This window comes from Helicoverpa zea, chromosome 18 (assembly GCF_022581195.2).
Source record: "Helicoverpa zea isolate HzStark_Cry1AcR chromosome 18, ilHelZeax1.1, whole genome shotgun sequence".
Taxonomy (NCBI): domain Eukaryota; kingdom Metazoa; phylum Arthropoda; class Insecta; order Lepidoptera; family Noctuidae; genus Helicoverpa; species Helicoverpa zea.
This window is the reverse complement of record NC_061469.1, coordinates 6,679,245-6,695,770: the sequence shown is the minus strand read 5'-3', so window position 1 is coordinate 6,695,770 and position 16,526 is coordinate 6,679,245. Positions and strand designations below refer to the sequence as shown.

The window sequence follows — 16,526 nt, the reverse complement described above, 5'->3', positions numbered from 1 at the left end:
ATAGTGCCTTTTGGAATAGACTTCTTTGAACCCAGTCGTTTTCTCCAAAACGATTTCTTGGAATGGAATCGAGCTAATTTATCGTGATTTATTTTGTGCTTTGAATTCAAAATAAAATTTTCCAATTAGGGAGTTTTTAATTGACCAAGCTTACACGATACGAGTATTATTTCAACATCAGAACTCTTTAAACTTGTCCAATCGTACTTTAAGTTCTTAATATCATAAATCTATAGCGTGAGGTGTAGTTCTCAGTTGTAGCTCGAAGTTCAAGAAAGATGTAACGTTCAATCCTAGACTACAGGGATTTGTTACAGACTCCAGCAACTGCTAAACTTGAGCTGTGATAACATAATTACCATTAGTTATGCTTAGAAAGTAGGTTATGCTTTGTATATGTTACCTACTGTATATCTTCGGGTTGGGTGAACAAAATAATAGAATTCCAAGTTTTTATTAACATTTTCACTCTGAACTTCTTTTATGTTTACCTATGTGAAATTTATACATACCTACATATACTGCGACAGCCAGAATAAGTATGAGCAAAGTCAAAAATATTCAGAAAAACAAGGAAAATTGGAAATACAACCGAATTAGGTGACATTACTTAAAACTTTTGCTAATTAAGTTGTGCGGAACGAAGGGAGGAGTGGAGTGTGAATTACTTACATTTCCTGAAGCAACAGCGGGAAGGGACAATTGAATCGAGAGTTTTGAGCATTCAAGTTGTTGCTTATATTTATGTAGGGCGGTCAAACAACAACAAAGTGTCATAATTCAAAGTTATCTGCAGGGGCTTTGAAAATATGAAGAAGTGTCTTGTGGACGGAGCTCGTTTGTGATGAGAATGGTAAAGAAAAATGTCGCGTTTCAGTGGCGGCGAGTTCGTCTCTCAGTTCCCTACCCGCCTCTCGCGCCCCTCAGGCACTGCCGCGTCAAGTCGCGGGGAAATTTTCAATTTGCAACGAGTACTTATTTTAATAAGGATTAAAATGGTTTTCTGTTAAGTTACTAACTTTCAGTTCAAGTTTCTTAACTTTTTTTTATGGCATTATAAGAAGGAAATAGGTGTGAAGTGGAAATAATAGTTAGCCACAGTTCTAAGGAAAACTTTGTTGTGTAACAATACATTATTTCATTTTATGAAGATACTTAAATGAGTAAGTACTTCTCGTCTCCGTGGCAGCAAGTCATTATCTTGAGTAGGGACGAATTACCTAAACCGTAGTATTTTTTGAGCTGCACTAAGTGCAGTCGAGGACACTTAAATAAATTAGCATTCTTCATTTTATGGCGCGGCCGTTAAAATGGAAATTACGTTACATTCCGTTGTTTTACTACTGACAAAGTTTTGTTTTTAATTAAGGCTTCGGAGAAACGTTCTAATAACGTTTTCAACGGTGAACTGAATAATTAAATTACAATTGAATCGACTGTCAACATTAAGGATGTTTATTTTGTGATAAAAGTCGATTCATGGGGTAAGTAATGGTTCTACATTTTATTCCCTTGGGTAGCAGGTTATCGAGAAAGTTACAAAATTAGTCCAGATTTTTCCAGCTCTATCTGAACATTTATTACGGAAAGGGCAAAATTTCCGAGCGTGTTTAAACCCTCAGTTTGCCACACATTAAAAGGTCACTTAATTAGGGTAGGGCTGCAGTTAAATCTTGAAACTGGCAAAGGGTGTACCGGTTTAAGTTGGCAGTTCCGGCTTGCGGTAGTCGGCCTGACCGAGTATGTAAAATTGCGAGGACTTTCAACTAAATATATAGAGGTGTCTGCGTGTTTCGTATTATATTACGAACTAGCTTCTGCCAGCGGTTTCACCCGCATCCCGTGGGAACTACTTCCCGTACCGGGATAAAAAGTTGCCTATAGCCTTCCTCGATAAATGGGCTATCTAACACTGAAAGAAATTTTCAAATCGGACCAGTAGTTTCTCAGATTACCGCGTTCAAACAAACAAACAAACAAACTCTTCAGCTTTATAATATTAGTATAGATGTCTCTACCAGACTTTGGGACAATAGAGTCGCGGATTTTTCTCTTGCGTTAGTTTCTTAAAGGATTTTCCAGGACTAGACATTTAAATAAATATTCGTTGATAAATCTGAAAACTAGACACTTGGACCTGCAATTTTCGACTGAAATGTCGGAGATTATAATAATTCTTGAAAATCATGAATGAAAACCAACCACCAAAGTGACCTCATCAATAATTTGTGAGAAGTGTATTAACTCAGGATTATTGTTAGCTAGAGCCATATCATGAATCTTCGTAAGACAATAGCCTGCACGGATGCTCTTTGATATAGACAGATACAGGGTTCCAACACATAGGGGACACCTATATACCTGTATCACCTATGTTGACGTTCATATGTTTTATTTACCTACTACCATCATATATGTATTAATAAACCAAAAATAGTAAAAGCATATTATCGCCTCATCAAATGTCAAGTGTAAAGGCCACAAAATGTCGGTCACTGTATACATTTATGAATTGGAAATGCCTGGTAGTTACATAAAGCAGGCATCGGGTAGGCCTTTCAGTTCATCGGTATGAAGTATGTATTGTGGAAAAATAAATAGGTATCCATTTGTAAGGTCCGTTGTAATAAGCTACTTGACTTTCCCACCACTTGTGTGCGTCTGTACCTAGACTTTCTTTAACGAATGTTTCTGAAGGACCTTCTTTATAAGGTATAGGTACTTATGTTGTAAATTGACTCTAAAATTTGGAATGATAAAAATAATGGGACGATAAATGACTGTAGTCGAAAGGTTAGGTTAGCCTGATGATTATGATTTTTTTTTCTTTAGTGACTTGAAAATTACGTAGTCTGAGGCTCGATAGAAAAGACTATTTGAACAACCTTTGCGACCAAAGGCTCTTGCACCCTGCCTGTAGGTACATTTCATCCAAAATTTTACAATTTAACATTTACTTGCTGTTTCGTCCACATAAACAGCCAACGATTATCATAAAAGTCTCTCAATAACCATTTTCTCGTTCGCCATTATGGAATATTTTTCAAAAAGTCTACGAAAATATTGGGTTTTGTGTGTATTATTCTGAAGGAGCTCTTTGTGTGGGTTATTGAGTGTTCATTAATCAAACTTGAGCAGCGACACTTAGGTATTGTCCGCCGTGAATTTGGGACGCTGCATTATTATTTACGCCCGTGTACAACAAGCCTTATAAGATTAATGGTCGATCGAAAGCACTTAAACGGAGCCAAGATAAAAGATTATTCTGCATCGAAGTGACTTTTTAATGTTTTGATAAGCTTTTCCATTAGTTAATTTGCGAAAATAAAATTAAGTTAAGAAGTTGTTGATAATGCTTTTTTTATAATGATCATTTAAAAATTTCTTGAAATCTTTAGCTTACATCATATTTAATCTAAGTTTATTTTAGGAGACATTTTATTCGATGCTTTTCTCTTTGGCTTTACATTCCCGTACCAGTATTGCATTATTCATATATTTGTTTATAAATACGTACAATTTGTATGATATTTAACTTATACAAATTATCACTGCTTTCAACTTTGTGACAAACGAGCTGGTTTACTTTACATAATATGCAGCGCAACTTCACATGTAGTTGTCCAAATAAAATATGTAGGTACAGCAAAACATTTTATTTGGACATTAATATACGAAAATAACAACTGTATCTCGCTAAACGGTTCTGTAAAATGTATGTAAGTTGTGTGTGCTATGTTCCGTGAATGCGAAGTTTTGGAAAAATCCTTTCGGCGAGGTCGGCGAGATTTAGCCGGCGGCGCGCGCCCGCTGTCACGTCTGCTGTGGCAAACAGATCGCGTTACTGGGCCAACATAGTGACGAACAAATACTTACGAATTTATGTACCTTTCATTCATGTACTATTCACATTATGTGTGCATAATAGGTATTACTGGTTTGGACGAAATGAGTTTGAATCATGCAGTCATTGTGTGAAGGCATTTTTAGGAATGGTTATCAGTAGAGCATTTTTCTCATTTACGTCCAAATCCAAATAATGTAACTGTGTAACAAAAGTAGAATTATCCTCATTTCCAAGGAAATATTTTTTTGTTAAGATGAATATCATTACGAAAAGTCTTTTTAAGTCTTAACATTGATATTTTGATTGAATATTCATGTCTGTGACTTGAGATGGTAAACTTTTGACTAATCTAAAATTTTTATTTAATTCCCCGCAAACTTGCGAACAAGTTCCTTCTTAAACTTTTTACTAACATCGCTCTCATTGCTTTTAGTGGGTGTGTACTTTGCTGTTGGAACGCAGAATTTCAATATTTATTTGAATATTTTATGTACTTCCTTTTTTAATTTTAGTAGTATGATCACTCCAAAAATGTCATAGGTACCTATGCCATTGAAACTGCCATATATTTAAAAAGGATACGTGTTTCTAAATGTGCAATTTACAATTCAGTACTCTACAAGTTATTTGATAAAGTAAAGGTATCATATATTTCATTAGACATCTCGTCGAGCAAAAGTAACGCTACATGGGAGTTCACTCTCCGTTTGAAAACAACTTTTGTTTCGTTACGAACAGTTTGAAAGTAGACTCGGATGGGGGAGACAAGCGGACGACTACTTTCCTGATAATGGATGAGCCATTTCCCTTCCGTAAGTGAAAGTCAAAAGTGTTGTTGATTGAAAGACGTGGTGTCACATGTCCCCACTCATTGTTTGCTCCGAACATATTTATTTTGAACGTCCGCCATGTTATGTCGGGTATGGGGTGGCGACATAAAAAAAATGTTACGGTTTCCAATTTCCACACTTTGCGATATTTATTTGCTGTTCCAATTTCCTTAGCGCAGCGCTGGGTCGTAGCCACAGTGAACACGGTTTTATAATACCGACATAATTGGACTTCGATTTTTATTAAAGATAAACTTTATTGCGCAGCTTTCCCATTCACCTGGATGCGAAGCGTTTAAGTCAAGGACGCGTTTTGGTGAATTCTGCACGATTAATGGGGTTTGGAATAAGAATGTTCAGTTGAATTCTTTTCATTGTTATTTTGTCATAAAACCAACACAAAGGGCACAATGAAATAAGTGGTGAGCGTATTCTTCTGTGCCAAACGTTTGCACGTGGAATGCGTGTCTGTTATATAGTCTGGGTTTTATGTCTAACTTTACTTTGGGTATAAACTCGCCTGTTACCTATCCTATATCTATGCCCCTCATAATATTAAAACACCTTTTTGGTAGAACACAGTGTGATCTCTCTTCGAATATAAATGGCATCGAATTTATAGCAACCACAAAGACGATATTCATTTGTCAACAGAGTAAAGTAATTAAATTCGTATCTGTTTCAGTTGACTCCCGATTTATGATTCAGAGTATTAAATTCAGTTAAACTGTATTATTTATATGTGTTTCCGATATCTGCGTGTCGGAAGTGGGGAGCCGCGCTAAATGTGCATCAATCACGGAGCCGGCATCGATAAAGTGATTATGTTCGTGTCTATGCGTATATCTACTGAACACTGGGAGTTACGCTTTGTTTACTAACCGACTAATAGAATTATGCGCTAAGTAATAATAAGATATAATATCTATACCTACTAATATTGTATTTTTTTTTTATTAGATCATTAGAAAGTGCTATGTAACGTTTTGTGTTTCGGTCTTTTTACCTCCGTAAAATTAATACAATTTTTAAATTACTTATGTACTAAAAAGTTTGATCAAAAATATCAGCAAAGAAAATGACACCCCATTTATTTCAATTAGCCCGTGAATCAGCACTTTTTGAGCGGCAAACTGCAAGAAGTATCACTACCTGCCATCACCACAATGTTATAGATAAGTTTCCTTGGTGAAACTTTATTGTTACTGAAAATAAATGAAAGTCGTTTCACAATTGCTTCAGAGAATTTGCTGGTCTAATATTTAATAAGCAACATAATATTTTCAAACAAGAACATTTTACATTTTAAAGTCACAAACAAGAACAAAGTTATTTTTATTTTTATTGTTGTCCATTAACCACACAGGTCTCTATTAAAAAGGACGGAAATGACCTGCAGTTACCCCCTCGGGAAATAGACGACTGACAACATTTTAATATTGCTTTTAACATTGTGGAAAATAAAGACATACTTGCCCTCTACATTGAAACTGTATTTTTTATCTGTACGTCTTTCTATCTTTATTCGTTTTTATCAGTGGAAATGCTCCTGGTTTGTTTCTTTTTCTCACAAAAACTTATTTGTATATTTTTCCAAAGCATTTGGGCGGTCCCTACGACTCTAATGAAATCTGAGAATTATAACGGTTTAGCAATAGAGCTTCTCAGTGGACAAGATTACAAAAATATTCAAACTGCCGTCGTACATCGTCGACGTACGTCGTACATTTAAAGACATCTATTTGTATTTATTAATATTAAAAATGCTATCAAGCGCCAAAAGCGAAGGATAATTTTCATTGCTGAACTTGGCAGATCACAACCCTATTCCCTAGCGATACAGTATCACCCCGATATTATTGTAGGTTATGTGTAATAAAAGCTATGGAATGTTCGAGATTCATCCACAGGGGTGATGCGTGGCGTCACATGATTGATTGAGGCTACCAAAAGGCCTTGTTTCATGTATTAGCTGCGAGAGAAGGAAAACGCCTATTTGTTACCGCGCTTACCGTATATCATCATATTTCGCTTGATTTCGTTACTATATTGCTTTGTTATCTTCTTGTTTGTGATTGGGTTCTAGTAATCGCTTTTAGATGTAGATTTGATTGTGTTTTTTGTCTGGATGCTGTTTGGATAGGATTCTCTCGTCTCTTTGTTAACACATTTGTAGTGAATACAATTTCGAAGGCGTTGGATTGTTCGTTGTAATGTGTGATAGGTCGATTAAAGTATCTATTTTAAAATTGTTTGAATTATGTACTCGTACTTGGAAAATAAAAACAAACAACTGACAGTAAAATAATACTTCCAATTGATGCTTTATCTACCCACAAAAAGATATTCCCACGTCTCATAGGGCTATAAGAACTCATACATAATGTATGTTTATATCCGTGTAACTCAATTTCATGATTCATAATACATATTATATTTTCGCCGTCTGTTTTAGATTTATGTAAACGAATAGGTTCCGTTGAAAATTCGAGTAGGTAACCACGGAGGGAAATAATAAAAATGAATTATGTATTGGTAAACAGTGGTGTGTTATAATCCAGATGGTGCAGACCAGTTCAGGCGAATACACGATTAAATAAAGGCCGGATTAAATTTAAATAAATGTATGAAGCGATTTCTGCTTAAGAATCAATTGAGAATAGTACCTAGGTAAGAGCTTTTTTTCTAACCTCATTGGCATGTACGTGAGATAAAGCTTCAAGGCCTTTAGAAGATCGATAAAGTCATTAAAGACTAACATTAGCCAAAAGCTTCCCGGCTTAAAGAGTGGTAATATTTTTATCCCTAAAAAAAGCAGTTTCCCAATAACGAGGCGATGATAGTGAAAATCAGCTCGCACGCTCCCATATCGTGTACAATAACCCAGTCGTGACCTTTCCTGCACCTACATTCAATCGTATAGTTTTGGATTTGCATGTAAAGCTTATAAATGGCGCTCATCTGTATGTATTCAGTCGGGGAGCATTCGCGCAGGGATGGCCGCTTCGCTCATATTTAATTTATATCTATAGTGGATCTGCCCAGTTCAGTGTTTGCGCAAATAGTCTCAAAGTAACAGTGTACCATTTTATACGAGAGAACAAAACTGCTGTTTGTTGCATTCATGAGTTGTGATGCATTCCCATCTTTACTTTGATATAAGATGTACTTTGACTACAGATAGCCCATCTGGTGATTGTCTCTTATCATCTGTCTATCATGTCTGACTAATTGTGAAAAGAATCATATCATTTTGAAGCAATATTGAAAAGAATAACAAAAAAGAAATTATGTTCTTCGAGAGTGATAAAAGCTAATGTTATGACACCTAAAATATTCATAACCGAGGGAAACCGGAAGCGAAAATTCTGTTTTTGTCTTAAGAATTTCGCCTTATCCCATCAGTGAATCAAAAAGGGTACTTATTTCGAGTAGATAAACAATTTTCCCTTCCATTATTCTAGAAAGCGACATAATAAGTTTACGGTGTCAACGGGCGGACTCATCCTATGGACAAACAAAGGCTTTTTATAACTTTTTTGTAGTTAATTTGAAGTGGGTACAAAGAGCTGGCTAGGGAAGCCACTCTTTTATTCCTAATTATTATGAAAGCGCGCAGTGGACGCTGTACCATATTTTCTGACGCTAGAGGAAATATAATCACATTTGTAAAGTGAGGCAACATTATGGGATACAACTGTGACAAATAATACGACCGGAGAAATGCATAGCAAAACAGGAAGAAAGGGATTTATTAAAGTTATGCACTTTGCTAGTTGAGTTCTGAGAGTTACTTATTTAATACCAGCTAAAAGTAAAGGAGTTGAAGTAAAATGTTTTGAAGATCGAGAGATTCTTTACCTATGTAGTATCAAAACTACCCTAATGTTGATATCGATTTGGTCATGAAACTAGCACAGAAGCTTTGAAAGATGCTTTCAATCGCAATGTAGGATCTAGGCATTATACGGGCTACAAGGCTTGGATTGGATTACAAGGCAAGGATTGGCTGAACTTTTTTTTTCAGAATGTAAGTCTGTCTATAAAGGAAATAGAAATAGCAACAATTTGTGTGTACCTATTGATAATCTAATTCGCTCCAGAACTTTCCTATTATTGAGTAATGCATATTAATTTATTATTTGGTCAACATATGTCAAGTTGTATTGGACAACAGAAGTTCTAATTAATTTAATGGCATTTTCCGACCGATATGGGGCTCCGATAATATTGTCATTTGAATTAGATTATTACCTGTCACCGCTAGACTATGTTTTGTGTGTTGTTAGTTGCTAAAAGCTCATTTGTATACGCGACTAGACGTCAACATGACGCCTCCGTCTGTTCTCGTTAATACGTACTTTAGCACTAATGACCGACCCTACATCGATCCTATATCCAAGATCTTCGTGATAAGTGAACTGCTTCTCGGCATCATAAGACTCCCTGTGCTCGGAAAAATACACTTTATTTTCTACATATTAGCAGTTATTTACGCGTTATTGGTGTCGCTATATTATCTGAGCCTCTTGTTTACTCTTTTGGACAAACCTATTCTGAATATTGTTATTATCATATTCTATCTCCAGATTATCTTCTTTATATTGTTCAATTTAGCGTCAATCCGGCGCTTGCAACGATACTACAACGAGCTCAATGTGTTTGACAAGGAAGTTAGCTGCAGGCCGAGGATTTGCAAGGGGTCGATCAGGAACATCTTGCTTGGTGCCTTTATGTTATTGTACATTGTGGTCCTCTTCACCGTGTCCTACATGTTTATTACTCTCGAGACCTTGTACGTGGGAATGGCACCTTTTATTATTTGTCATATTTATGAAGTCCACTACGTTGCTCACTTGCTCAGTCTACTAATACCGCGGATTCGTTTGATTAACTACTACATGGAGTTGTCGCTGTCGAATAGCAAAATTACGAAGTCGCTGAATATAGAAGAGTTTGGATACTCGAAGTCTGACAGCAACAAGGCACTATGTAAAATGGAAAAGGTGATGAATTTGTACCACAATATGATAAAAGCGTATAATTACTTGATAGAGGCGGTTAAATGGCAGGTAAGAGGTACAGGCAACTATTAATTTAATGTACCTGCGTTATATTCCTTGTGGTAACATATATTTTTTGTTTCCAGTTGCTGGTGACCATCGTTTCTGCTTTCCTCAATATATTGTCCTGCTGTTATAGGGTGTCTTTGACTGTTATCAAGGAAGATGTAAGTTTTATTATATTTCAATTCATACTTACTACAGAGATGTAGGGATTATACAAAATATAAAAATTAATTAAGGAAACCAAAATATCTTACTTTTGTGGAAAGCATATTTCTTTTTAACTTATAGAATTTTCAGTCTTCGAGGCAAATCACATTAGGTTATATACCCTTGATAGGTATAAATCAGCACGAAATATTATTATAACTACTCGTAACTGTACAAGACAAATAACACCGTCCCTTCTCGCACCGCAATCATGACCCTATCACAAATAAGGTCTATTTCACTAATTTATTTGTTGCAGGTGCCTTTATCGTTCATTATTACATATGTGGGGCTATTAGCTAGTATTATGTTGCCGTTGTTTGCGCCTTGCATGTTGGGAGACCAGGTCCATAACGAAGTTCGCAGACTTAGGGAGTTGCTTGCTTCACGACTTTATGAGAATCAACTGGGTATGTTATTTGTTTTGTCTATATTTTGCTTAACAGATCTTTCATACCGGCGGATTATTGTCACTATTTTTTTGTTTAACATTTTGAATACAAAATAATATAGTATTATCAATTGTAAATAGCAACAAAAGCCACTAAGGTGTAAACATGTGCTATTGTGAATCTATCTCAAAATCTAAATGATACAAAATGACTTTTTTAGCGTATACCTTCGTTAGTGTCGTTAACAATATTATAAAATATTTAAATAAGCATTTTTTATCGTCATTATCATTACTTATAGTCTGTTTTTTAATCTTGTAGACTAAACTGACATTACGAGTGTGGTCAGTCCATTGCAAATTCTTAAATAGTGATGTGGCACGACCGAAACTTAGCGTTAATAAAATCAAGTATCGTTTTTTTACAATAAGTCATCCTGAAATAATGTGCTTATTCTTGATGATTACGCATGGTGTTGCGTGGTCAGATATCCCTGGCAGTTTGTAGCACGTCGTGCAGCCGTGTGTACGTACGTGAATTGTAAATATAAAACTTTGAATGAATATTTAATTCGTCTATTATAGATAAAAAGTTACGATTCAACAAACCAGTATCGTAAGTTCAACACTGCACAAAAAAGCTAGCAACATTATTTGTAAGTTTGACATTTTGCAAATGTCAATTTAGTCTACGAGATTAAAAAACAGACTATAAATTAATATTTAAGTAATCTAATCTTTATGTTTACATTAATACTTAGAAAAACCGAGCAAAAATCCGTTAAGCGTAGGTACTAAGATTTAAATTTCTTTAACTGCCAAGAATTTGAGTTGAAGCGACAGGCGTCGTCCTAATTGGCAGCGATCGTACGATGGCGCGATGCGTTTTTCATCTCACGATCTCACGATCTCACTTGCGAGGTCAATTAAGACACTCTGATGAAATCTGTATGTTTGAACTCATCGCACGACGAGAACGCATCGTGTCATCGTACGATCGCTGTCAATTAGGACGACGCCTTAGATGAAAAACGCATCGCGCCATCGTACGATCGCTCCCAATTAGAACGACGCCACAAGGTAGCTTTTATAGATTAAAATACAATATTTACTAGCTGTTGCGTAAAACTGTCCAACTTTTAGAAGTATGAAATTGTAAACTTAAAATGTTGATCAAAAAGTTATTCCAGTCTAAGCCTTCTATTTTATCTGTTCATACACAGTCTATAGATACAATAGTGAGTATGACACAAGTATGGATATTAGGTTTAACATCGTAATTACAACAGAAGTCCCAATGCAATTAGTAACTTATCAAGTGTCACTCTCATGTGGATTCAACTCGTAGTCAAACTTGTTATTACCGAGTTAACTTTACCAATGTTAGTGCGTCGTTATCTCTTTGACGATGTATTGGGTACAGATAACTTATGTCCAGTAAGTTAGTGTTAGTGTATTCAGTAACTGCGTAGGTGGAATATTGTAATTTTACCTACTTAATTTACTTTGATTTAGTGAGTCTTAGTTAGCACAAAAATATTTACAAAAATCTACCGCTCAGAGGCTACTAGATCGTTTTAAAAAAGTATTGAAGAATTAGATGTCTCATTCATCGAGGAAGCTTTAGATTCCTTTTTATCCGCATGTGTAAAAACTACTCCAGTTTTCCCGGGAAACGTGAAACCGCTGGTGGAAGCTATTACCTAATCTATGCGTTGCTAAAGTTTATATGACCATGACCACTATTCGATTAGTTCTAAAACCTATAACTGAATAATTAACAATGATTTAATAAAATATGGAATTTTACAGATAAGTCAAGTCGCGGGATGGCACGTGCTTTACTAGCTTGGACAGAGACAAGAGATCTCTCCTTCTCACTCCTGCGCATGTTGGACATCGACATTTCACTGCCTTTTAAGTTCGTCGGTCTTCTTGTCACGTACCTAATTATATTGTTGCAGTTTCAGAAGGTTATTAATCCTTAAAAAATATATGAAGGTTTTACTTTAAAGGTTACATAAAATTTGTTCCCGAGCACGTTTTATGAGTGAAGTGAAAATAAATTAACGGAAACTGTATTGTAACTGCTCATTTTTCTCCTATATTCGAGGTTCTCAATTCGGATGTTTGTATGGTTTTTAAAAAATTATTATGTGATTTTGGTCTGAGGTTTCTACATTCCCTAAATTCAAAGTTCCTTCAGTTTTCTAGGTGCATAGTTTAGAATCACTGAGCACCATGTTTTAATTATTGTGTAAATGCACCATTATTTGGGATTTATAAATAAATACAGAGTTACTAAGTTAGTAGTTTTATTGTTACCTAACTGTCCCAAAACATTAAACTATACTTAAGTTCTACCTACTGTTGAAAGAATACTGTCGCGAAGTGTCGGTTTAAAAGCCACGAATGAAAACATCTATTTCCAAGTAATAATGTTAACAAATCGTTCAAAAGGTAAATAAGCAAAAGCAAGAATGTTTAAAATGAAATTGCCGATAAATCTCAGCTTACAAGTTAGTTTAAAGGCGCCTTTTATTATTTTGTAATGGCGTACAACAATCGTTATAAAAGTTTCGAGCTCGTTAATTAATTCTTTAAGTTTACGATACAAATGAAATATGACTGTAAGAATTTAATTTGATTGTTGACAGTTTTATTTATGATGTTATGTTTCGGGACATAAAATCAGTTTTATTTATTTTGTTTTGGAACGTAAAAATAATTAAGACTTTATTATAATTATATTATTGCTATATATCTATATACCTACATAACATTTATGCGCATCAACCATGTAAAGTATAAATAAATTAGGTTCCTAACTGTATACCTAACAACCCAGTCAAGAGCAAGTTCGAGTAAGCAACGTTCTTGGGTTTCACATAATGCGTACAAAATATTGCTCGAACGAAAAGATCTTGAGGTTAAACTCAACTTACCTGTTAGACAACTGTTGTCCTGATATACATCGATGCAGGCGCAGTTAAGTTACCAACTGCGAATAATTTTCTTTGTGGATTTCGTATTTTTTCAAAAATAAGTACAACTTTAAACATAGAATAGTTTTTAGAACGTTTATAATGTCTATTGAGAGTTTCATGACTTGTTTTAACGTGAAATAGATTATGTTTTGTTAGTGTTATAGTAATAAAATAATAATATTTGTTTAAGTTTTCCTTTCCAATTTGCATACAAAGTGAGTAGAATAGAATATACAGACAGAAATGAAAGATAACACTAAATTCTATTTGTTTAGTTTTAGTTTCTGTAGTACGCGAGATCATTAGCATGGAAATGCAGTGAGAGTACCTATATTATATATTACGCAGTGCACTAAGTGAGACCAGCCACGTTTTGTATTCTGAGAATGTCTGGAGTTTCATGTGTAAGCTGTAAAGCTAGTTAATGTTTTAAAATACAAATGTATTTATGAAACCAATAAATAATACCTAATGAAATCAATCATCAGAGCGTCATGTATTATTGTAGTGTGTCTTCCTAAGAATAATTTGACCAGAGATAAGAAGATTGCTGATACAATTGCGTCTAATTTAATCCTGTAAATTAGCCTCACCTTAGAAATGGAAACAATAAGATTCTCACTAGATTTATTTTTAGTTACTCAGCTATATTTTGTGACAAAGGTTCTTTTCTCGCGGTAAGATGTCTATTGTTATGGGGAGAACGTTAAGGCACGTTAAGGTTAGTCCTTTATTCCGTGTAGAAAACATTTTCAACAATTTCCCTTTTTTATTTTTTACAATGACGAATGAGGAGCATTCCGCAAAGATATTTATTGCCTCACAATTTGGGGAGTACCTGCCATTGTTTGTGATGTTTTTTTCCCCATACTTGCTTGTAAAATGGATTAAGGGTGTTTCTAGGCACTTGGAACTTTGCATCTTTGAACCTGAAAGAAGTGCTGATATTCTGGTACACAGAACTTTATTGTGATAATGAGTGTAGAGCGGATGATCCTCAGGTTCTAGTACACCAATGACAGTGAAGCAATTGTTTTTGTATTGTGTGCACACAAAAAAAATTACTTAAATTACCGTGCTGTATTATTTCGTTAATAGTTTGTTATTGAAGTGCATACCTAATGGTGGCATGAACTTTGATATGGAATATACCCAGTTTACACTACCGGAAAATGTCATGATTTATTTATAAACTGAGTAGGTCTTCAATACATAGTATTTGAGCAACCAATGCGAGTGTCAGCCTGCAACGGAATACGATACAGGAGCCGACAGGAACATGACCTAGTGCATTCTCAAGCCAATTTCATTGCAAATGCGATTTGTTACAGAACGATGCACTCCGACGCACTGCCGTAACGAAGGCGAATGCAATTGCACAAAGTAAATCTTGTTTGTGATACGGTTGAAAGAACTAAATCTGGGTTAGTTGCAAATAACTTATCAACAAAACTATGAATATTAAGGTAGCAAACACTATAAAAATTAATCTTAGATGAAGCTTTGACAATTAACACACTAAAACGAATCATACCAGTACCGAAATAACTACGTTGTTGTTAGATGCAGAAGAAAGAATATCTTGAGTGATAATGTAAAGGCGAGATTCTACCGAAAAGTGTAGGTACGCTTCAGTGCACAGTTTTGCTAACTTTTTAGAAATATTCGAGCGCATTTTACTGTGTGATAGAGCGATTAGATTAGAAGAAAAAATGTCGTACAGTGTGGAATCTCGCCTTAATGACGAATACTACAGAGCAAGCGAAACGAATAAACAAAGCTCCTGTCATAGCTTCGTGTCGGCTTTAATTCGACCATTTACACCGAAATAGGCGTTGTTTGACGGCCGCCTTCTTTGTGGAACGCAAACAATATAATTAAATTAAAAACTTTGACGATGACCTTCATACATCATGTTTGTCTGAATAAAAATCTATACAATTCCGAAAAGCAATTAACGTCCAACGTTTAGGTTTTGGAAACAACGTTTAGGTTTTCAACGTTTAGTGGAAGTCAAATGGAAACTATAAATTAATGTGAATTTTAATTGGTTTTCCTAGAAATAAAAGTTATTGTTAAAATACCGAGCATGTAGAATATGTATAATAGCCAAAACGTTTACCAACTAAACGATATATAAACATTCTCATATATCCAGAACCAAAGATCGATTAGATTACAATTTATATAATGGACTGAGTGACCTTTTTATAGTTCTCGATAATATATTTGTTATAATAACCAATTATAATAACCATATTTTTACTTCATGAATTTTGTGACAAACATAATTATTAACCGGTCAGTCAGTTTACACAAGTTAACAAAATGTCACGTCCTTCTATTCTTGTGAATACTTACGTGACACCCGAGTGTACAACCTTCGTAGATATGATATCAAAAGTGTTCATCATCACAGCATTGTGTTTAGGTATCAATCGAATCAGAGTGTTACCCAACCTTTATTTAATTTTCAAGATATTTTCGTTCGTTTATTCCTTCATATGTGCCAGTATGTATACTCTTATATGGGAGTATGTTGTTGACGATCTGCTTACGGCCTTAGCTTTTAGCTTACATTACATTGAAATGATGTCCATCATGATCATAAACTTGGTTGCCCACAATAATCTGCAGTGTTTGTACAACGAGTTGAATGTGTTCGATGCTGAAGTAGGCTGCAGACCGAAGAATGGGAAGGAGTCCATGTATAATATGATATGTACTGCTTTTATGTTATCATGCATTATAGGAGCATTGGGAATCCCAGAAGAAGAAGAACTCCGTCAGGACCTGCATACAATGCTGACGCCTTTTGCGCTTTGTCACATCCTAGAAGTACATTTCTGTGGTCATTTACTCAGCCTTCTTCTACCACGACTTCGTCTAATAAACTATTACATGGAACTCTCATTATCTGACTGTAAAATTATAAAGAAAACAAATATGAATGACTTTGGATACTTGCAAGCAAAGTGCAATAAGTCTCTCTGTGCAGTGGAAAAGATAATGCACCTATATCATCTTATGATTAACGCTTACAATTATTTGGTTGAAGCGATTAAATGGCAGGTAATAGATAAATGAAAAAAAAATACACATTTAAAAGTTACCTAATTTAATTCGTTTATTACACGAATAATAATGTTTTTTTAGATGGTAATTTCTTTATCGATTGCGTTTGTTGCGATTCTG

General features: G+C 34.9%; 1 long non-coding RNA gene across 1 annotated transcript; it reads left to right on the top strand.

Annotated features, from left to right (window-relative positions):
• Positions 1 to 9,841: 9,841 nt before the first annotated feature.
• Positions 9,842 to 12,558, top strand: LOC124639160. Its single transcript, XR_006985444.1, has 3 exons — positions 9,842 to 9,907; positions 10,213 to 10,363; positions 12,157 to 12,558. It is a non-coding gene; the product is annotated as an uncharacterized LOC124639160 (long non-coding RNA).
• The last annotated feature ends 3,968 nt before the right edge of the window (positions 12,559 to 16,526 follow it).